Source organism: Rhinoderma darwinii, chromosome 1, assembly GCF_050947455.1.
Source record: "Rhinoderma darwinii isolate aRhiDar2 chromosome 1, aRhiDar2.hap1, whole genome shotgun sequence".
Taxonomy (NCBI): domain Eukaryota; kingdom Metazoa; phylum Chordata; class Amphibia; order Anura; family Rhinodermatidae; genus Rhinoderma; species Rhinoderma darwinii.
Window position 1 is genome coordinate 317,185,487 of NC_134687.1, and position 23,517 is coordinate 317,209,003.

General features: G+C 42.4%; 1 protein-coding gene across 1 annotated transcript in view; it reads left to right on the plus strand.

Moving 5' to 3' along the window:
* The first annotated feature begins 1,647 nt into the window (after nucleotides 1-1,647).
* MELK (maternal embryonic leucine zipper kinase) overlaps nucleotides 1,648-23,517 on the plus strand; it is a 93,684-nt gene continuing 71,814 nt past the window's right edge. The window contains exon 1 of the mRNA XM_075851389.1: nucleotides 1,648-1,829. The gene's annotated coding sequence lies outside the window, so the exon portion shown is untranslated. The remainder of the gene's footprint in view (nucleotides 1,830-23,517) is intronic.

Consider the following 23,517-nt stretch of genomic DNA (forward strand, 5'->3'; position numbering starts at 1 on the left):
GGCCCACACCCACTCCCTGTAGATAGAGCCATTGTGGCTCCCTCTATGAGTGGAAACCCCGGCCAGGCATCAGCAAAACCCTGGCCGGGGATTCTGGCGCTCCAGGAGGAACCCCTGACTTCATTGTCCATTAATGGACAGTGACGTCGTCAGTGGCTCCCTCTATGAGCAGAATCACCGGCCAGGGGTCGGCAATGCTCTGGCCAGTGATTCCAGTGCAGGAGGGGCCCCTGACGTCACTGCCCTTATATGGACAGTGAAGTCATAGGCTACTTCTGGAGTGCAGGAATCCCTGGCCAAAGCGTTGTTGACACCCTGGCCGGGAGTTCTGCTAATAGAGAGAGCCCTGACTTCACTGTCATATATAAGGGCAGTGCCATCAGTGGCACCTCCTGCAGCGGAATCCCTGGGCAGGGCATCGGCAAAGCTTTGGCCGGGGATTTCGCTCCAGGAGGATTGAATGGCAGAGTAGGAAGCGGATAGTTTCCTGCTCTGCCATAGTATTCAGTTGTATCTGCGTCCTGAGGATGCAGATACAATTGAATGTAGCAGTTGCCGGGACAAGTCCCAGGACAGTAATTCGGGACAGTTGGCAAGTATGCACATGTATCTCCTATCCTGTGGATAGGGGATACATGTGTTTTGTGAGACAAACCCTTTAATGGCAGAGCGGGGAGATACTTCCCTGCTCTGCCGTAGTATTCAATAGTATCTGCGTCCTAAGGATGCAGATACTATTGAATGTGGCGTCGCTCCCTCTGTAGCAGCCATAGCGGCTGCTAGCAGCCTTACCGGCATGTGACAGCGGGCGCCATGGGCTTCCTCATGCCGCGAGCCCCGTAGCAGCCGCTATTGCTGCTACAGCGGTAGTTACGCCACTGGAGACTACAGCTGTCACACGATCAAGTAGCGCTGCAAAAAGTCTCTGTATAACCTCAGCCTAATTGGCAAGTGTGTTACCATTCCCCTTGTCGGGAGGATGTGTCCCTACACGGACGGATACTGTCAGCGATTATTGGACAGTGGCAGATTGTGTAGGGATATACCCCATTGACAAAGAGAGTGGTAACAACCTGTTGTCAATTTATTCATACCAACAGAACTATTTAACCAGAATTAAACCTGCTAGAACAGAAAAGTGGTGGTAGGAAGGTGGGGGAACAACCTGGGCCCTTATCGGGGCATTTGTAGCTGACACACTGTTTTGGGGCATCTGTGGCTGATACACGTATCGGGGCATATGTGGCAGACACACTATTATGAGGGCTTACTGTTGTAAATTTTGAAGCCAGTTAAAAAAGGTAATGATTTTTTGGGTGTGTATGGGGTGGTGGAATTGTAGTTATTTTAAGTGTACATAGGAATTTATGTACTTAGCCCGTTCTGTCAGCATAGACAGTGCATGAGAAGCTAAAGTGCACTTGTTTCTCTGTACATTAAATATGTAAAAACGAATACATGTTTAGACTACAGCGGCTGTTTAACGCTGTAGAGCAGGACAGTATCGGGGCGATGGCACTATATAGAAGACATTACATTTAGCTTTTATTCCAGCACCATCATGGCGCTTCTAGGCCGTCACACTCCCATATTGCATTGCGCAGGTTTGCTTGACCTCCCTCCCGGCATGCATAGCGCCGCAGCTCAGGGCTTGGCTCCCGAGGTTTGATTCGATTGGTTACTGCGTTCTCCGGCCGGAAGTCGTCTTTGTTCCCCGGTAAATTTAAATGTTCACTCCACCAGACGTAGCAGTCAGGCTCTGCCCAGCGTCCTGGAGTTCAGTGGCTGTTGTATAACCAGCTGACCGGCTTGTGAGGAACCAGTGACAGGTCGGTGACCAATGTATACAGCAGTGGTTATGTAGCGGCGTGTAAGCCGTTGGGTGTGTGCTGACCTTCGGTTTCCCTGTGCTCCAAATATGTTCTAAAAGCATTATTACTGCGAGGAATATCATGCATGTATTGTTTATGTGGCGTCATTTGTGCAGAGGGGTTGTCTGTAGCTCCATTGTATAACCGGCAGCTTGTTTTTGTTGTTCTGTTCATCTTCAGCAGGGGCTTTGTGGGGTTCTGATAGAAGTACAGGTCACTGCCAGGATCACGGCTACCAGCAAATCTGGGGGCTAGCCATGAATAGGCTTGTATCATCCGGCATCTAGAACGTCCTTATGGCCCGGCGCTTCATTTTTTTTATTGAAAATCTCTAGCCAATCATGTGAACTTCACTTTTTTTTTTTTTTTTTTTCTTTCTTTGCTACAAAAAACTAGTGTAATGTGGAGAGGCAATGATGCCACACTGCTGCTACTGTAAGGGCATGGACAGACGTGGTGGAATTGCTCTGGAAATGCGCAGCGACATTTTCTCCACTGGTTTCCACACCTTTTCAGTTGGATTCGTGCTGACATGGTGGAAAACTCTGCTGCGGTGTGGAATTTGGTGTCCGCAGCATACACTGGCTGTTGCGGAATTTCTCAATTGACTTGAATGGAGGTTCAACATTCCGCAATGAAATCCGCAGATATTATGTGTGTTGCGTTGCGGATTGGTTTTGCGAACAGGATATTTCATCATTCTGGCTGGACCTATGTGTTTTGAGGTCTATACTCAGACTGAGATGGAATGTTTTAAAAGACAGCAGGAAGTACTCTTCACCTGAATACGCAACGACTAATCCGCATCAATTTACTGCACATTTTAGGCATAGTCGCAACAGAATCTGCAACGCAGATTATGTGCGGCATTGATGCGGACAGTGTCTGCAGAAATACACCATGTCTGCCCATGCTCTAATACACTGTGGATTTTCTGCAATTATTCCATTGTGAAAAATCTGCTGTGAGTACGGTTTGGGGTGTGTGATGGTGCAATGCCTTGATAAATATGTTGCATGGTCTCTATGCTATAGTTTCCTGCATGCTTATGACCTTTTTCTGTCTTTGTAGTTCACAGCTGACAAGGCCTCCCACGCACGAGCGTGTTCAATCCGTGATATACGTTCCGTACGTCGGCCACATTTCCCGGACCGAACACACTGCAGAGAGCCGGGCTCCTAGCATCATAGTTATGTACGACGCTAGGAGTCCCTGTCTCTCTGTGGAACTACTGTCCTGTACTGAAAACATGATTACAGTTTGCAGGTAAGTCGATCTTACCTGCAAACGCTGATGCTGCTGCAGAATCAACTGTAGCCTCTGCTGCCGATGTGGCCGTCACGATGCAGGACCTGTGAGTGACGTCACAGATCTGCACTGTCACAAGCTGGGCGTTCTGAAGAGAAGAGGATGTTACTTCTCTTCAAAGCGCCCAGCTAGTAAAAGTATTAAAAACGCCCCGATGTACGCACCTAATACACACCCACTTGGACTTTTGCAAGCCTCATTTGCATAATTACAAAAATGGTCATAACTTGGCCAAAAATGCTCGTTTTTTTAAAAATAAAAACATTACTATAATCTACATTGCAGCGCCTATCTGCTGCAATAGCAGATAGGGGCTGCAAAATCTAGTGACAGAGCCTCTTTAATCCCATGCCCTCCCTGCTGTCACCTGTCACTCCATCTTCCCATAGTTCCCTTGTCATTTTCTGCAGCTGGGAAAGTGGACATGAGCATGGACTGGCACATCTTGCACCTGAGGTCTCAAACACTCGACCCCTGAAGCTGTCCTCTGCTTCCTACTGACAGCGGGTGATCAGGCCAAAGTAGCGCACTCCCCCCCTCTTAAATCAATGGGAGGTGTTTTTGACAAATTTTGCGGAGCGGTTTCCGCTCCAAGGCTCGTCAAAATACTCCGTGTGAACAGGGCCGTAGTCTGCGTTCACACGAGTTTTCTTGTAGCCAGAAAATCTGCCTCAAAATTCAGTTTGGAATTTTGAGGCAGATTTAGCTCTGCCTGCACGCTGATTTTCGCCCACGGCCATTGAGTGCCGCAGGCAAAAAAACTTAACGAAATACGCTTTCTCTGCTTCCCATTGTCAATGGAAGGTCAGAGTCGTTAACCCCCAAAGATAGTGCATATCCCTTTTTTTCCCGCGAGCAGGGAAAAAAACTCCCCTGCCTCCCATTTGAAATCAATGGGAGGCATTTTTGGCGCGTTTTCCGATGTGGTTTCTGCGTAAAAAACAAAACTGTGTGAACTGACCCTTAAACTGGATTGCCAAAATAAGCACGTGGAGTAAATGCGCAGAATTCTGGTAAGTTTAGACCCAGCGGTGTTATAGTAATGTAGTTTTATTATAGTTGTTCAAATAACAAATTGATCAACAATATTTTTGTATTTTATCAAATTTGAAAGTAATGTGGCCTGTCAACTTCACTTTTTTTTTTTGTATGTGCAGCCCATTTACCCGGCCGAGTTTGAGATCCCTGTCTTACACATTAGTTCACCTGAACGCACTGTCGTTTCTATATACCGGAACAGTTGACATGTTATACATTGCGATAGATATAGTTTTGTTTGCCGGTAACTGTGCCTTAGGCCTCATTTACACGAGCGTGTGCATTTTGCGCGCGCAAAAAACGCTGCGTTTTGCGCGCGCAAAAGGCACTTGGCAGCTCCGTGTGTCATCCGTGTATGATGCACGGCTGCGTGATTTTCGCGCAGCCGCCATCATAGAGATGAGGCTAGTCGACGCCCGTCACTGTCCAAGGTGCTGAAAGAGCTAACTGATCGGCAGTAACTCTTTCAGCACCCTCGACAGTGAATGCCGAACACAATATACACCAACCTGTGAATAAAAAAAGACTTTCATACTTACCAAGAACTTCCTGCTTCCCCCAGTCCAGGCTCCCGGCCGTTGCCTTGGTGACGCGTCCCTCTCTCGTCATCCGGCCCCACCTCCCAGGATGACGCCGCAGTCCATGAGACCGCTGCAGCCTGTAATTGGCTGCAGCCTGTTCTTGGCCTGTGATTGGCTGCAGCCTGTTCTTGGCCTGTGATTGGCTGCAGCTGTCACTTTGACTGAACTGTCATCCCGGGAGGTCGGACCGGAGTTATCGGTAAGTCAGAACGTCTTTTTTTTTTTTTTACAGGTTCATGGATTTTCGGAGCGGAAGTCACTGTCCATGGTGCTGAACCAGTTTAACGCTTTCAGCACCGTGGACAGTGACTGTCTCCTGACGTCGCGTACCCGAACATTTTTTACCGGTTTCGGTCAAAACGAGTTTGGCCGAACCCGGTGAAGTTCGGTGCGCTCATCTCGAATTTGACACTCCGTTTGGATGTTTGTAAACAGAAAAGCACGTGGTGCTTTTCTGTTTACATTCAGGAGTTTGACAGCTCTTGCGCGAATCACGCAGTTCGCACGGAAGTGCTTCCGTGCGGCATGCGTGGTTTTCACGCACCCATTGACTTCAATGGGTGCGTGAGTGCGCGAAAAACGCACGATTATAGAACATGTCGTGAGTTTTTTTCTGCGCACACGCGCTGAGCGCAATTCACGCATCGTCTAAACTGCCCCATTGACTAATATAGGTGCGTACGACATGCGTGCAAAGCACGCGCGTCGCACGCGCGTATAATACGTTCGTGTAAATGAGGCCTTAAAAGGGAACCTGGCAGTGATTTTATGCTGCTCTCTGAGGGAAGCGTTAACCCCTTCCCGCTTTGGCCACTCTTGATCTTCCTGACAGAGCCTCATTTTTCAAATCTGACATGTTTCTCTTTATGTGGTAATAACTTCAGAATGCTTTAACCTATCCAAGCGATTCTGAGATTGTTTTCTCGTGACACATTGGACTTTGTTACTGGCATTATTTGCTCGATACATTCAGTATTTAAATGTGAAAAACACCAAAATTTAGTGGAAAATATATATTAGAAACCTCCAAAAAGTCACCCTATTTTAAAAACTGCACCCCTCAAAGTATTCAAAACAGAATTTAAAAAGGTTATAAACCCTTTAAACGTTTCACAGGAATTAAAGCGGCTCTGTCACCAGATTCTCAAACCCTTATCTCCTATTGCATGTGATCGGCGCTGCAATGTAGATAACAGTAAAGTTGTTTTTTTTGTTTTTGTTTTTTTAAAAAACATTTTTGGCCAAGTTATGAGCTATTTTATATATATGCAAATGAGCTTTGAAATGGACAACTGGGTGTGTATTGTGTTTTTAACTGGGCGTGTTTACGTGTATGACGCTGACCAGTCAGCGTCATACACTCATCTCCATTCATTTACAAGCAGCATCGTGTTCTTACCTCCAGCCTAGATATCATGTGTATTCAGAATCCTGACACTTCTGAATCTTTTCTGTGAGATTCCAGTAAGGGAAGCGAAATCTCTTGCTGGAAATCTCAGAGAAAAGAGTCAGAAGTGTCAGGATTCTGAATACACATGACGTCCAGGCCGGATTTCATGTGTATTCATTATAAGGACACTTGATTAACGTTAATCAAGTGTCCTGATAATCAATATGCATGACCATCCAGCCTAGACGTCATGTGTGTTGAGAATCCTGACACTTCTGACTCGCAAGAGAAACAAAATCTCGTTTAGCTCCGTAATCTTGCGAGATTTCGTTTCTCTTGCTGCAATCTCAGAGAAAAGATTCAGAAGTGTCAGGATTCTGAATACACATGACGTCCAGCCTGGAGGTCATGTGTATTCTTTATCAGGACACTTGTGTATGTGGCTGCACATCGTTCTAGTAAGAACGCTGTCCTGCTTGTAAATGAATGGAGATGACCGTATGACGCTGACTGGTCACTGATTGGTCAGCATCATACACATAAACACGCCCAGTTAAAAACACAATACACGCCCAGTTGGACATAACGAAATAAACGCACAGTTGTCCATTTCAAAGCTCATTTGCATATATATAAAATAGCTCATAACTTGCCCAAAAATGAAAGTTTTTAAACAAAAACGTTACTGTTATCTACATTGCAGCGCCGATCACATTCAATAGGGGATAGGGGTTTGAGAATCTGGTGACAGAGCCTCTTTAAACCAAAGTAGAGGTGAAATTTACAAATTTTATGTTTTGTTGCAGAAATTTTATTTTGAATAGATTTTTTTATTTTAATGTAATCGTTTTACCAGAGAAACGCAACTCCATATTTATTGCCCAGGTTCTGCAGTTTTGGGAAATATCCCACATGTGGCCCTACTGTGCTAATGGACTGAAGCACCGGCCTCAGAAGCAAAGGAGCACCTACTGGATTTTAGGCCTCCTTTTTTATTAGAATACATTTTAGGCACCATGTCGGGTTTGAAGGGCTCTCGTGGTGCCAAAACAGTGGAAATCCCTCAAAAGTGACCCCCATTTGGGAAACTACACCCCTTAAGGAAATTATTTAGGGGTATAGTGAGCATTTTGACCCTATAGGTTTATTGCAGACATTATTGGAATTAGGCTGTGAAAATGAAACTCTGCATCCTTTCAAAGAAAATGTAGGGTTAGCTAATTTTATTTTTTTTCCCATTTCCACAAGGACTAAAGGAGAAAAAGCACTGCAACATTTGTAAAGCAATTTCTCCCGAGTAAAACAATACCCCACATGTGGTCATAAACGGTTGTTTGGATACATGGCAGGGCTTAGAAGGGAAAGGGCACCATTTGGCTTTTGGAGCTCAAATTCAGCAGGAATGGTTTGCGGAGGCCATGTCACATTTGCAAAGCCCCTGAGGGGACAAAACAATGAAAACGCCCAAAAAGTTATTCCATTTAGGAAACTACACCCCTTGGGGAATTCATCTAGGGGTGTAGTGAGCATTTTGACCCCACAGGTGTTTCATAGAATTTATTAGAATTGGGCAGTGAAAATAAAAATCCTTTTTTTCCAATAAGATGTAGCTTTAGTGCAAAATTATTCATTTTCTCAACAAAAAAAAGGAAAGGAAAAAAAAAAAGAACCCAACATTTTGTAAAGCAACTTCTCTGGAGTATGGAAATACCCCATATGTGGGCATAAACTGCTGTTTTGGCGCAGGGCTCAGAAGAGAAGGAGCGCCATTTGTCTTTTGGAGCACAGATTTTGCTGGATTGGTTTTTGGTCGCTGTGTAGCATTTGTAAAACCCCTGTGGGACCAAAACAGTAGAACATGCACACGCATTAAGGGGTGTAGCGAGCATTTTCACCCCACATGTCTTTAACACAAATGATTGCGCTGCAGATGGTGCAAAGTAAAAATTCTATTTATTTTTTTTCCTCAGATATGCCAATTTAGTGGCAAATATGTTGTGCCCAGCTTGTGCCACTGGAGATACACACCCCAAAAATTGTTAAAAGGGTTCTCCCGGGTATGGCGATGCCATATATGTGGAAGTACAACCAAAAAACAAAGGGGACAGAACACCCAATATTTATACCTATGAATGTATAACTGACACGTATCTGCATAAAATATAAAAATCTTTATTGGTACATAATAAATAACGATACGTGATAACAGAAATATTGACAATGGTAAAATAAGTCAGATTCCAAGAACAGCATCCGAGTGGTATAGATGTAGTAATACCTGAGGGTGTACAGAGTAACCTATCTAGAGAAAATGATGCCAAATACACAGACACCATGTAATATAAAGGACATGTGCAGCTGTAAAGAACAGCATGAATACACAGCCCAAGCAAAAATAGTAACTATAGGCAAGTATATATATATATATGTATATACAGCCCTCTACAGAAAGCTATAAAAATAGGGAAAAGGCATATCACCAAGAAGAAGAAAGCATACCTATGGACATCAGCCTAGATATGGCACAGAAACAAAGAGCACCTTGACGCGTGTTTCGCCTGGGACCGCTTTCGTAACGACCCCAACTATAATGTTGTTTTTTCCCGCACGATGAACACCCCAAAAAATATCAATAAAAAAACGCCAGAATTGGTTTTTTTTTTTTGGGTTACCACCCCTCCCAAAATTGAGAGAAAAAAAGGTCACATGTACCAAGAAAAACTACAACCCGTCCTGCAAAAAAAACAAGCCCTTACACAGCTTTTTTTGACTGAAAAATAAAAAAGTTATGGCTCTCAGAATATTGTGACACAGAAAATAAATTATTTTATAAAAAAGTGATTTTATTGCGCAAACGCTGCAAAACATAAAAAAACCCTATATACATCTGGTATCGCCGTAATCGTATCGACCCGCAGAATAAAGTAAAATGGTCATTTATAGCACACGGTGAACGCTGCAAAAAATAAACTTGAATATTGTCACCCGGCTTGCAATAATATTGATTAAAAAGTGATCAAAAAAATCGCCTGTACCCCAAAATGGTACCAGTGAAAACTACTGATTGTCCTGCAACAAATAAGCCCTCACACGGCTCCTGTGGTGAAAAAATAGACGTTCTGGCTCTCAGAATATGGCGATGCAAAATGTGCAGCGTGTTCCAAAATCGGATAAGATCGGGCGCCATTTATCAGTGCGACCCCGGCCACACATCTATGAATTATTTATTCCCCCCCCATTATTCTACCCTCTTATTATGCCCTGATGTACTCCGCACAGCTTACACATGCCCCCACATCATAAACCGAAATACCAGCAAAACCCCAAACAGAACTACTGCCAAGCAAAATCTGCGCTCCAAAAGCCAAATGGCATCCCTCCCTTCTGAGCCCTGCAGCATGCCCAAACAGCAGTTTGCGCCCACATATATGGCATAGCCATACCAGAGAGAACCCGCTTAACGATTTATGAGGTATTTGGCTTCAGTGGCACAAACTGGGCACAACGTATTATTCACTAAAATGGCATATCAGTGGAAAATTGCAATATTCACACCATCCGCTGTGCATTAACCCCTTTGCGCACTGACTTAATAGCACGTCATGGTGCGGGGGTGATGGATGGAGCGGGCTCACATGCTGAGCCCGCTCCAAACGCTGCGGGTGTCGGCTGTGTATTACAGCTGACACCCAGGACTAACGGACAGGAACAGCGATCGTGGTGTTACAGAACCCTGTAAAAATAACAATATACTGCAATACATTAGTATTGCAGTATATTGTACCAGCGATCCAATGATCGCTGGTTCAAGTCCCCTAAGGGACTAATAAAATGTGTAGACGAATAAGGTCCCATGCACACGAACGTGCTTTTGCGACCGCAATTCCCCTGAGAATTGCGACCCCCCCCCCCCCCCCCCCGTTCATTGCTATGGGGCCATGCACACGACTAGTTTTTACGGTCCATGCATGGCCCGGGAGCCCGCACCGCAGAAAGAACGGACATGCAGTCTTCTGCGGTCTGGGCTCATTGAAAATAATGGCCGCGGCCATGTGCATGGCCTGCGATTTGCTCGCGGCTGAGAGTCCGCAGCCGGCAGACCTGAAAATCACAGCCATGCAGATGGCTACGGTCGTGTGCATGAGGCCTTAAAGTTATTAGTAGTAAGAAAGAAAAAAGTTTAAAGTTAAAAAAAAAAAAATACTTTCCCAAGTAATGTAAAAAAAATCAACAAAATTGGTATCGCTACGTCAGTAAAAGGCCGAACTATTACACTATACCATTATTTAACTTGCACGGTGAACACCGTAAAAAACTTAATAATTTACACCTCCAAAATTGCTGTCGTGTTCGCTTTTACCGCAAGGCGAAAGCTGTAAAAATGAAAACCCCAAAAATGGAATCAGACTTTTTTTTTTTTTTTTCCCTATATTTTTTCGTTTCCCAGTACATTCTACAATTCCTCCCGCAAGAAATAAGCCCTCACATCACTCTACTGACGGAAAAATAAAAAAGTTATGGTTCTTGGAAGGTGGGGAGTGAAAAACGAAAATAAGAAACCAAAAAAGGGATCCGTCCTGAAAGGGTTAATTAATTTCTAATGAAAAAATACTTTTGACCATCTGGTGTATTTCAGTACCTGGGAGAAATTGCTTTAAAAAAATTACTTGTTTTTTTTTCTCCTTTATCCCTTGTGAAAATAAGAAAATGCAACATTTTAGTGGAAAAAAATTGTGATATTCATTTTCACAGCCTAATTCTAATAAATTCTGCAAAAGACCCGTGGGGTCTAAATGCTCACTATACCCCTAGAAAAATTCCTTGAGGTATTTCCAAAATGGGGTAACTTGAGGGGTTTCCACTGTTTTGGTCCCTCCAGGGCGTTGCAAACGCGACATGGCACTGAAACAATCCAGCAAAATCCGTGCTCCAAAATCCAAATGGCGCTCCTTCCCTTTTGAGCGCTGCCATGGATCCAATCCGCAGTTTATTACTACATATGGGCTATTGCCGTAATCAGGAGAAAATGCTTTACAAATGTTGTGGTTCTGTTGTTTTTTTTTTTTTCCTTTATTCCTTGTAAAAATTTAAAATTTCTATGCTTTTTCAGAAAAAAAAAAAATCTATTCTCATTTTCACTGCCTAATTCCACTAAATTCTGCAAAAAACCTGTGTGGTCAAAATGCTAACTATAACCCCTAGATAAATTCCTTGCATTTTCTTTATTCTTTGTAATTATTAAAAATGTCTGTTTTTTCAGAAAAAGTAGATTTTCATTTTTACAGACTACTTCTAATAAATTTAGCGATAAACCTGTGTGGTCAAAATGCTAACTATACCCCTAGATAAATTCCTTGAGGGGTGTAGTTTCCAAAATGGGGTAACTTTTGGGGTGTTTTCACTGTTTCGGCACCACAAGGCCTCTTCAAACCTGACAAGGTGCCTAAAATATATTCTAAAAAGAGGCCCAAAATCCACTGGGTGCTCCTTTGCTTCTGAGGCCGGTATTTCAGTCCATTACCACACTAGGGCCACATGTGGGATATTTCTAAACTGCAGAATCTGGGCAATAAATATTGAGTTGCAATTCTCTAATAAAACCTTCTGTGTTACAAAAAAAAATGTATTCGGAATGCATTTCGGCAAAAAAAATAAAATGTATAAATTTCACCTCTACTTTGCTTTAATTCCTGTGAAACGCCTAAAGGGTTAAAACACTTTGTGAATGCTGATTCGAATACCTTGAGGGGTGCAGTTTTCAAAATAGGGTGACTTCTGGGTGTTTTCTATATATAAGGCCCTCAAAACCACTTCAGAACTGAACTGGCCCCTGAAAAAAATGGCCTTTTGAAATTTTCTTTAACTCCTGGACGTACTATTAGGTCATGGTAACTATAGCGTTCGCGCTCCATGACCTAATAGTACGTCTCGGGAGTAACGGCCGTCCTCCCGACACATACAGGAACTGTGACAGCTGCTGTCTTGTTCAGCAGCTGTCACAGCTCCTACAGCGGGGACTGATCGCTGTGTCCCCGCTGATTAACCCCTTAAAAGCCGCGTTCTATAGAGATTGCGGCTTTTTAGGGGTTAAGCTGCCATCGCCGGCCTGCTACAAGATAGCGGCCGGCGATGGTGACTATGGCAACTGGACGCCAAACAATGGCGTCCGGCTATGCCATAGACGGAAGCCTAGTGGGTCCTGACAGCGTCAGGACCCACTATGCTTGCTGTCAGTGAGTAGCTGACAGTTCTAATACACTGCATTACGCATGTAGTGCAGTGTATTAGAATAGCGATCAGGGCCTCCTGTCCTCAAGTCCCCTAGTGGGACAAAGTAATACAGGAAAAAAAAGTTAAAAAAAGATGTGTGAAAATTAGTTTTAATAGTAAAAATCCCCCTTTTTCCCTTATCAGTTAATAATAAAAATATATAAACAAACTATACATAATTGGTATCGCCGCGTCCGTAACGGCCTGAACTACAAAATGATTTCGTTTTTATCCCGCACGGTGAACGCCGTAAAAGAAAATAATAATAAACCGTATCACAATTGTTTGGTCACTTCACCTCCCAAAAAGTGGAATAAAAAGAGATCAAAAAGTCGCATGTACCTAAAAATGGTACTGATCGAAACTACAGTTCGTTACGCAAAAAATAAGTCCTCGCACGGCTTTATTGATTGGAAAATAAAAAAGTTCTGGCTCTTAGAATAAGGTAACACAAAAAGTGAATGATTGTTTACAAAACGTATTTTATTGTGCAAACGCCATAAGACATAAAATAACTATAAACATGGGGTATCGCCGTAATCGTATCGCCCCGCAGAATAAAGTGAATAAGTCATTTATAGTGCACGGTGAACGCTGTAAAAAAAAATAGAATAAAAAAACAATAGTAGAATTGCTGTTTTTTAGTCACCGCGCCACCGAAAAATAGAATAAAAACTGATCAAAAACCCGCATGCACCCCAAGAAAACTACAATGGATTCCTCAAGGGGTCTAGTTTCCAAATTGGGGTCACTTTTGGGGGGTTTCCAATGTTTTGGCACCACAAGACCTCTTCAAACCGGACTTGGTGCCTAATAAAAGAGGCCTCAAAATCCACTAGGTGCTCCTTTGCTTCGGAGGCCGGTGCTTCAGTCCATTACCGCACTAGGGCCACATGTGGGATATTTCTCAAAACAGCAGAATCTGGGCAATACGTATTAAGTTACGTTTCTCTGATTAATACAATTGTGTCGTAAAAAAAATGGAATAAAGAGGATTTTCTGACAAAAAAAAAAAATGTCAACTTCACCTCTACTTTGCTCTAAATTTCTGTGAAACACCTAAAGGGATCATAAACTTTCTACATGCTGTTGTGAATACTTTGAGGGGTCTAGTTTCTAAAATGGGGTGTTTGATAGGGGTTTCTAATATATGGGCCCCTCAAAGCAACTTCAGAACTGAACTGTAACCTAAAAATAAAAAAATTAGGCAATACTTCGCTTCTTACATTATACTGATAATGAGCCGTGCCCACCCCGAGATGTCCCCAGTTTTGACCGTTTGTATAAACTGAGACCCCTATTAGACCGTTTCAGTGCCCAGTTTTCCCAAGCATTCACCCCCAAGAAGTATATTTCTATTGATGAGTCCCTGGTACATTTTAAAGGGAGTGTTCAATTCCGCAAGTACCTGCCGGGTAAGAGGGCAAGGTATGGCGTGAAGATGTATAAGCTGTGCGAGAGTGCATCATGGTATACCTACAGGTTTAGGATATATGAAGGAAAGGCCACCCCCAAACCAGACTGCATCCTGGACTACAATAGGTACATGGGATGGATGGACTTGTCAGAAAATCCTGAAGCCCTACAGCGCCATGTGGTGTGGTATAAGAAGCTGGCCGGGCACATCATACAGATGGCTTTGTACAATGCGTACGTGCTACATCGATGGGCAGGCCAGACGGGAACTTTCCTGGAATTTGAAGAGGTGATTATCAAGAACCTAAATCTTTAGGGACCAAGAAGGGGGGGCACCCAGTACTTCTGGAAGCGGGGCCACACGCATCGTACCAGGGCAACACTTTCCAGGAGAAGTTCCCCAAACTGGCAAGAAGGGAAAAAGTCAAAAAGAGGTGCAAAGTCTGCTATAAGGGATGACACAATATATCAATGTGACACGTGTCCCGAATAACCAGAGCTCTGTATGAAAGAGTGTTTTAAAAATTTATCATACATCCCTTGGTTTATAATTTACCCCAATTTTACTTACCCTGATGCACTCCGCACAGCTTATCCCCCCTCGTCTTTTCTCTCTGAGCCCTGTTGTGTGCCCAGGCAGCTGATAACAGCCACATGTAGGGTATTGCCGTACCCAGGAGAACCCACATTACAGTTTATGGGGTGTAGGTCTCCGGTCAAAATGCTCACTACACCTCTAGATGAATGCCTTAAGGGTGTAGTTTTTAAAACGGGGTCACTTCTTGCGGGTTTCAACTGTACTGGTACCTCAGGTGCTTCTGCATACATGACTTCGCACTAGAAAATCCCCAGTAGGCCAAATGGTGGTCCTTTCCTTCTGAGCCCTCCCATGGGCCCAAACGGCAGTTTATCACCACAAATGGGGTATTGCGGCACTCAGAACAAATTGCGCAACTGAATGGGGTATTTTGTTTCTTGTGAAAATAAGAAATTTTCAGCCAAAACTACATCTTATTTGAAAAAAATTATTTTGTTTTCATTCCCAGCCCAATTCAAATAAGTTCTGTGAAAAAACTATGGGGTCTAAATGGTCACATTACCCATAAATTAATTCCTTGAGGGGTGTAGTTTCCAAAATGGGGTCACTTCTGGCGGGTTTCCATTGCTCTGATACCTCTGAGGCTCTGCAAATGCGACATGGCACCCGAAAACCAATCCAGCAAAATCTGGACACCAACAAACACATAGCGCTCCTTTCCTTCTGAGCCCTCCCATGAGCCCAAACGGCAGTTTCTCACCACAAATGGGGTATTGCCACACTAAGGACAAATTGGGCAACAAAATGGGGTATTTTGTTTCCTGTGAAAATAAGAAATTTTGATCACAAATGACATTTTATTGGAAAAAATGACATTTTTTCTTTTCACAGCCCAATTCAAATACGTGCTGTGAAAAAACTGTGCGGTAAAAATGGTAACAACAACCATAAATGAATTCCTTGAGGGGTGTAGTTTCCAAAATGGGGTCACTATTGGGGGATTCCACTAGGTGCTTCTTTGCTTCTAGGGCTTGTGTTTTATTCCACGAGCGCACTAGAGCCACATGTGGGACATTTCTAAAAACTGCAGAATCTGGACAATACATATTTAGTAGTGTTTCTCTGGTAAAACCTTCTGTGTCACAGAAAAAAAAAAATAATAAAATTGAAATTCAGCAAGAAAAATGAAATTTGCAAATTTCACCTCCACTTTGCTTTAATTCCTGTGAAATGCCTGAAGGGTTAAAAAACTTTCTAAATGCTGTTTTGAATACTTTGAGGGGTCTAGTTTTTAAAATGTTTCTAATACATAGGCCCCTCAAAGCCACTTCAGAACTCAAGAGGTACCTTAAAAAAAAGGCTTGAAATTTTCTTAAAAATATGAGAAATTGCTGTTCATGTTCTAAGCCTCGTAACGTCCAAGAAAAATAAGAGTGTTCAAAAAACGATGCCAATTCAAAGTAGACATATGGGAAATGTGAACTAGTAACTATTTTGGGTGGTATAACAGTCTGTTTTACAAGCAGATGCATTTAAAATCTGAAATTCTATTTTTTCAAAAATTTCTCTAAATTTTGCAATTTTTCACAAATAAACACTGAATATATCGACTAAATTTTACCACAAACATGAAGCCCAATGTGTCACGAGAAAACAATCTGAGAATCGCTTGGGTAGGTTTAAGCATTCCGATGTTATTACCACATAAAGTGAAAAATGTCAGATTTTAAAAATGGGCTCTGAGCCTTAAGGCCAAAACTAGGCTGCGTCCTTAACCTCAGAGCCCATTTTTCAAATCTGATATTTTTCACTTTATGTGGTAATAACATCGGAATGCTTAAACCTACCCAAGCGATTCTGAGATTGTTTTCTCGTGACACATTGGGCTTCATGTTTGTGGTAAAATTTAGTCGATATATTCAGTATTTATTGGTGAAAAATTGCAAAATTTAGAGAAATTTTTGAAAAAATAGAATTTTTCAGATTTTAAATGCATCTGCTTGTAAAACAGACGGTTATACCACCCAAAATAGTTACTAGTTCACATTTCCCATATGTCTACTTTGAATTGGCATCGTTTTTTGAACATTCTTTTATTTTTCTTGGACGTTACAAGGCTTAGAACATAAACAGCAATTTCTCATATTTTTAAGAAAATTTCAAGCCTTTTTTTTAAGGTACCTCTTGAGTTCTGAAGTGGCTTTGAGGGGCCTATGTATTAGAAACCCTGATAAAACACTCCATTTTAAAAACTAGACCCCTCAAAGTATTCAGAACAGCATTTAGAAAGTTTTTTAACCCTTCAGGCATTTCACAGGAATTAAAGCAAAGTGGAGGTGAGATTTGCACATTTCATTTTTCTTGCTGAATTTCAAATTTTTTTTTTTCTGTAACACAGAAGGTTTTACCAGAGAAACCGTAATAAATATGTATTGTCCAGATTCTGCAGTTTTTAGAAATGTCCCACATGTGGCTCTAGTGCGCTCGTGGAATAAAGCACCAGCCCAAGAAGCACCTAGTGCATTTTGAGTCCTCTTTTTTTATTAGAATATATTTTAGGCAGCATGCCAGGTTTGAAGAGGTGTTGAGGTGCCAAAACAGTAGGAATCCCCCAATAGTGACCCCATTTTGGAAACTACACCCCTCAAGGAATTCATTTATAGTTGTTGTTACCATTTTGACTGCACAGTTTTTTCACAGCACGTATTTGAATTGGGCTGTGAAAAGAAAAAATGTCATTTTTTCCAATAAAATGTCATTTGTGATCAAAATTTCTTATTTTCACAGGGAACAAAATACCCCATTTTTTTGCCCAATTTGTCCTTAGTGTGGCAATACCCCATTTGTGGTGAGAAACTGCAGTTTGGGCTCATTGGAGGGCTCAGAAGGAAAGGAGCGCTATGTGTTTGTTGGTGTCCAGATTTTGCTGGATTGGTTTTCGGGTGCCATGTCGCATTTGCAGAGCCTCAGAGGTATCAAAGCAATGGAAACCCGCCAGAAGTGACCCCATTTTGGAAACTACACCCCTCAAGGAATTCATTTATGGGTGTTGTGACAATTTTGACCCCATAGTTTTTTCACAGTACTTATTTGAATTGGGCTGGGAATGAAAACAAAATTATTTTTTTCAAATAATATGTAGTTTTGGCTGAAAATTTCTTATTTTCACAAGAAACAAAATACCCCATTCAGTTGCGCAATTTCTTCTGAGTGCCGCAATACCCCATTTGTGGTGATAAACTGCCGTTTGGGCCCATGGGAGGGCTCAGAAGGAAAGGACCACCATTTGGCCTACTGGGGATTTTCTAGTGCGAAGTCATGTATGCAGAAGCCCCTGTGGTACCAGTACAGTTGAAACCCGCAAGAAGTGACCCCGTTTTAAAAACTACACCCTTGAGGCATTCATCTAGAGGTGTAGTGAGCATTTTGACCGGAGACCTACACACCATAAACTGTAATGTGGGTTCTCCCGCGTATGGCAATACCCTACATGTGGCTGTCATCAGCTGCCTGGGCACACAGCAGGGCCCAGAGGGGAAAGACGAGGGGGTGATAAGCTGTGAGGAGTGCATCAGGGTAAGTAAAATTGGGGTAAATTATAAACCAAGGGATGTATGATACATTTTAAAACACTCTTTCATACAGAGCTCTGGTTATTCGGGACACGTGTCACATTGATATATTGTGTCATCCCTTATAGCAGACTTTGCACCTCTTTTTGACTTTTTCCCTTCTTGCCAGTTTGGGGAACTTCTCCTGGAAAGTGTTGCCCTGGTACGATGCGTGTGGCCCCGCTTCCAGAAGTACTGGGTGCCCCCCCTTCTTGGTCCCTAAAGATTAGGTTCTTGATAATCACCTCTTGAAATTCCAGGAAAGTTCCCGTCTGGCCTGCCCATCGGTGTAGCACGTACGCATTGTACAAAGCCATCTGTATGATGTGCCCGGCCAGCTTCTTATACCATGGCGCTGTAGGGCTTCAGGATTTTATCTGACAAGTCCATCCCTCCCATGTACCTATTGTAGTCCAGGATGCAGTCTGGTTTGGGGGTGGCCTTTCCTTCATATATCCTAAACCTGTAGGTATACCCTGATGCACTCTCGCACAGCTTAGACATCTTCACGCCATACCTTGCCCTCTTACCCGGCAGGTACTCGCGGAATTTAACCCTCCCTTTAAAATGTACCAGGGACTCATCAATAGAAATATACTTCTTGGGGGTGAATGCTTTGGAAAACCGGGCACTGAAAAGGTCTAAAAGGGTTCTCCGTTTTGTATAAACGGTCAAAACTGGGGACATCTCAGGGTGGGCACGGCTCATTATCAGTATAATGTAAGAAGCGAAGTATTGCCTAATTTTTATTTTTTATTTTTTTTTTTTTTAGTTTCTAGTTCAGCTCTGAAGTTGCTTTTGAGGGGCCCATATATTAGAAACCCCTATCAAACACCCCATTTTAGAAACTAGACCACTCAAAGTATTCACAACAGCATTTAGAAAGTTTATGATCCCTTTAGGTGTTTCACAGAAATTTAGAGCAAAGTAGAGGAAGTTTAAATTTTTATTTTTTTTTGTCAGAAAATCCTGTTTATTCAATTTTTTTTTTTTTTTTTTTTTTTTTTTTTTTTACAACACAATTGGATTTATCAGAGAAACGTAACTTAATACGTATTGCCCAGATTCTGCTGTTTTGAGAAATATCCCACATGTGGCCCTAGTGCGGTAATGGACTGAAGCACCGGCCTCCGAAGCAAAGGAGCACCTAGTGGATTTTGAGGCCTCTTTTATTAGGCACCAAGTCCGGTTTGAAGAGGTCTTGTGGTGCCAAAACATTGGAAACCCCCGAAAAGTGACCCCAATTTGGAAACTAGACCCCTTGAGGAATCCATTGTAGTTTTCTTGGGGTGCATGCGGGTTTTTGATCAGTTTTTATTCTATTTTTAGGTGGTGTGGTGACTAAAAAACAGCAATTCTACTATTGTTTTTTTTATTTATTTTTTTACAGCGTGCACTATAAATGACATATTCACTTTATTCTGCGGGGCGATACGATTACGGCGATACCAGATGTTTATAGTTTTTTTTTTATGTCTTATGGCGTTTGCACAATAAAATACGTTTGGTAAACAATCATTCACTTTTTGTGTTACCTTATTCTAAGCGCCAGAACTTTTTTATTTTCCAATCAATAAAGCCGTGCGAGGACTTATTTTTTGCGTAACTAACTGTAGTTTCGATCAGTACCATTTTTAGGTACATGCGACTTTTTGATCTCTCCATTCCATTTTTTGGGAGGTGAAGTGACCAAACAATTGTGATTGTGGTACGGTTTAGTATTTTCTTTTACGGCGTTCACCGTGCGGGATAAATAACGAAATTTTGTAGTTTAGGCCGTTACGGACGCGGCGATACCATATACGTATAGTTTTTGTTTTATATATCTTTATTAATAATGACTGATAAGGTAAAAAGGGGGATTTTTACTTTTAATACTTTTAAAACTTTTATATTTTCTTATTTTTACACTTTTTTTTTAACTTTTTTTTTTTATTTTTTATTTTTATTTTACTGTATTACTTTGTCCCACTAGGGGACTTGAGGACAGGAGGCCCTGATCGCTATTCTAATACACTGCACTACATGCGTAGTGCAGTGTATTAGAACTGTCAGCTACTCACTGACAGCAAGCATAGTGGGTCCTGACGTTGTCAGGACCCACTAGGCTTCCGTCTATGGCATAGCCAGACGTCATTGTTTGGTGTCCTGTTGCCATAGTCACCATCGCCGGCCGCTATCGTGTAGCAGGCCGGCGATGGCAGCTTAACCCCTAAAAAGCTGCGATCTCTATAGAACGCGGCTTTTAAGGGGTTAATCAGCGGGGACACAGCGATCGGTCCCCGCTGTAGGAGCTGTGACAGCTGCTGAACAAGACAGCAGCTGTCACAGTTCCTGTATGTGTCGGGAGGACGGCCGAAACGGCCGTTACTCCCGAGACGTACTATTAGGTCATGGAGCGCGAACGATACAGCTGCCATGACCTAATAGTACGTCCAGGAAGGGGTTAAGGGGTTAAAATATGAGAAATTGCTGCTAAAGTTCTAAGCCTTGTAACGTCCTAGAAAAATAAAAGGATGTTCAAAAAAACGATGCAAACATGGTACACCTATGGGAAATGTTAACTAGTAACTATTTTGTGTGGTATTACTATCTGTTTTACAAACCGATACGTTTAAATTTAGAAAAATGCTAATTTTTGCAAGTTTTGTTTCCTAAATTTTTTAGAAATACCAAAATTATCGACAATTTTTTCACTAACAAAGTACAACATGTCACGAGAAAACATTCTCAGAATCGCTTGGCTAGGTAAAAGCATTCCAACGTTATTACCACATAAAGTAACACATGTCAGAATTGAAAAAATCGTCTGTCCTGAAGGCCAAAACAGGCTGGGTACTGAAGGTGTTAATGTATAAGGTACATGATGGGGTTAATTACTATTAATGTGAGGCACATGGAGGTTGAATTCATCACACCTTGTGCCTCACAATAAGTGAGAAGTTTTTTTTTTAGTTTTTTTTTTTACAGCGCACACCATAAATGATGCAAAAAAAATTTGTTGTGCAGGTTATTACGACTGTGCCGATACAGAATATGTGTATTTTATGTATTGAGACTAATTTTAATGTTTATTGCAAAAAAGGTGTGTATGTTTTTTTTTTTTTTTTTTTCTTAACATTACTTTATAATTTTATTTTTAAACTTTAAAGGGAATGTATCGCTAGAATTATTTTTTTTTTCAGTTAAACAATTATTATTTAAGGGATTACACATTGTTTTAATTCTTTCACTAGTCAGGAAATATAAATTAGAATCTAATTTATAACACTTCCATGTGCTGGCCACTAGAGGGAGCAGTTCCCAAAATTGCTTCATGGTCAATGTGGTAAAGCAACCTCATTGCTTTATGCTGCAAATTTGGGGTAGACACACTCGCTCTAGTGTCCTCACACAATTTCCCCCCCCCCCCCTCCCTTCTCCAGGAGAGGTTTGAATCTTCAAACCTCCTACACTGTGTGCTGCCATTTTCTGAGCAACTGCACAGTCTAGGAGGATTAGATACAGTGCTCAGCAGAGAGTTTAACACTAACGTAATACACACATTACATACACGAACATAAATTACCTGCCGCCTCTTCTCCCTATTCCTTGCGCCTTCACTTCCTTGAACATATGGCCGGAAGCCGTGGCCGGAAGTCGTCACCTTACTGTCCGGCGGCGGCTTCCGGTCCACAAGAAAATGGCACTGGATTTCGCTCTGTCAACGAGCTTCGTTTTGTGTGGGAGCGTAGCATGCGCTGTTCCCACACAGACTACGTACGCTGCAGAGAATGGAAAGGCTCCCGTTCGCATGCTCTATGGGGTTGTATGTGCCGTATTCCATCTCTGTATGTGTCGTTAATCGACACCTAGAGATGAGAAAAAAAATGGCAGCCCCCATAGAGAAGTAAAAGAAAGTAAAAAGTAGAACACGAGAAAACAAATAAATAACATTTATGTTAATATATTAAAAGCAATATGATAAATAATTTTTCATGACCCCTTCCTTTTTAATGTACTGTCATATCTATATGCCAGTACATTAGCCTCTGTACGGATAGTACACAGGCAGTTGTTAGGGCGTACCGAAGTATGCCCTAACAGGAAATATGGTAGGACAGTCCTGGGGTCTTTCAATGGACCCTGGGCTGTCTACCCATATATGGTATGGCCCTCAATCGCATCACAGGGATTCCTGTGACTCTATCCAAGGGGCATCCCCCCCCCCCCCTTCTCACTTCCTCTTGAATGCTGCAGTCAAATTTGATCGTAGCATTCAGGGGAATAGCGGCGGAGATGAGGTTTCTCTGATCTCCGTGTTATAGAACGGGGCTGCGGCTGTGTAATAAAGCCATTGCCCCCCCTCCTGACATTAGGTGTGCACGCGGTCAGCATGAGGGGATGCAGCCGGTGCTGCACTAATGAGCAGCGGTTCAGGCACTGAAGACAGAACATGGGGGTGTTTTGCAGTGCGCCCGCCATGTTATGTCTTCGGTGCCGCCGCTCATTAGTGCAGGTCTGGCTGCAACGCATCATCCTGGCGGCGTGCACTTGCCAGGACTCAGGAGCAGGGCGATGGCTGTACTACACAGCCGCAGCCTCGCTCTCATACATTCATGTGTTACTATACTGAGCTGTGCGGCCGCACGGCTTGGTATCAAAATACTTGAACCAATGATATCGAACCGTTAGGGGATGCAGAGTATCGAAACCGTTTCGATGCATCGTGCATCCGTAGTGGGGACAAACGTAAGCTGGGCAGAGTACATCAAGGGCATAGTCAGGTGGTATAATAATGGGGTAAACCATAAAATGATCCATAGATGTGTGTTACGCTGTGAAGAATGCTTTCTGCACAGGCCGGTGTCGCACTGATAGATGGTGTCCTTTCTTATCCCACTTTTGGTCCACACTCCGCACCTTTGCAGTTTGGGGAATTTTGCTGGGGAGTATTGTGCTGGTATAATAGGGGCGCCCTTTCTTCCAGCAGATAAGTTTAGGCCCTCCCCTTCCTGGTTCCCTAATTTTAGGGCCCCGATAAATGGCCTCTTGAAACAGACAAAATGTTCCCCTCTGATTTACGCAACTGCATATTTCATGACTTATTGGAGCCTTAACTAATTTTTATTCTGGCATAGTTTTTATTTTTTTTAGGGTTTTTTCATACAGCGTTGACCACACGTTATAAATTACATGTTAACTTTATTCTGCGGGTCAGTACGATTCCAGCGATACCCAATTTATAGAACTTTTTTATGTTTTACAACTTTTTGCACAATAAAATTACTTTTGTAAAAATGTATTTTTTTTTCTGTTGTGCGAACCGTAACTCTTAATTTTTTTCGTCGACCTGAGCTGTGTGAGGGCTTTTTTTTTTTGCAAAACGAGCTAGAGTTTTTATAGGCACCATTTCTGGATACGTGCGACTTTTTTGATCACTTATTTCAATTTTTGTAGGGCAATTGTGTTTATTTTTTATTTTATTACTTGAAACTTTTATATTTTGTACAAC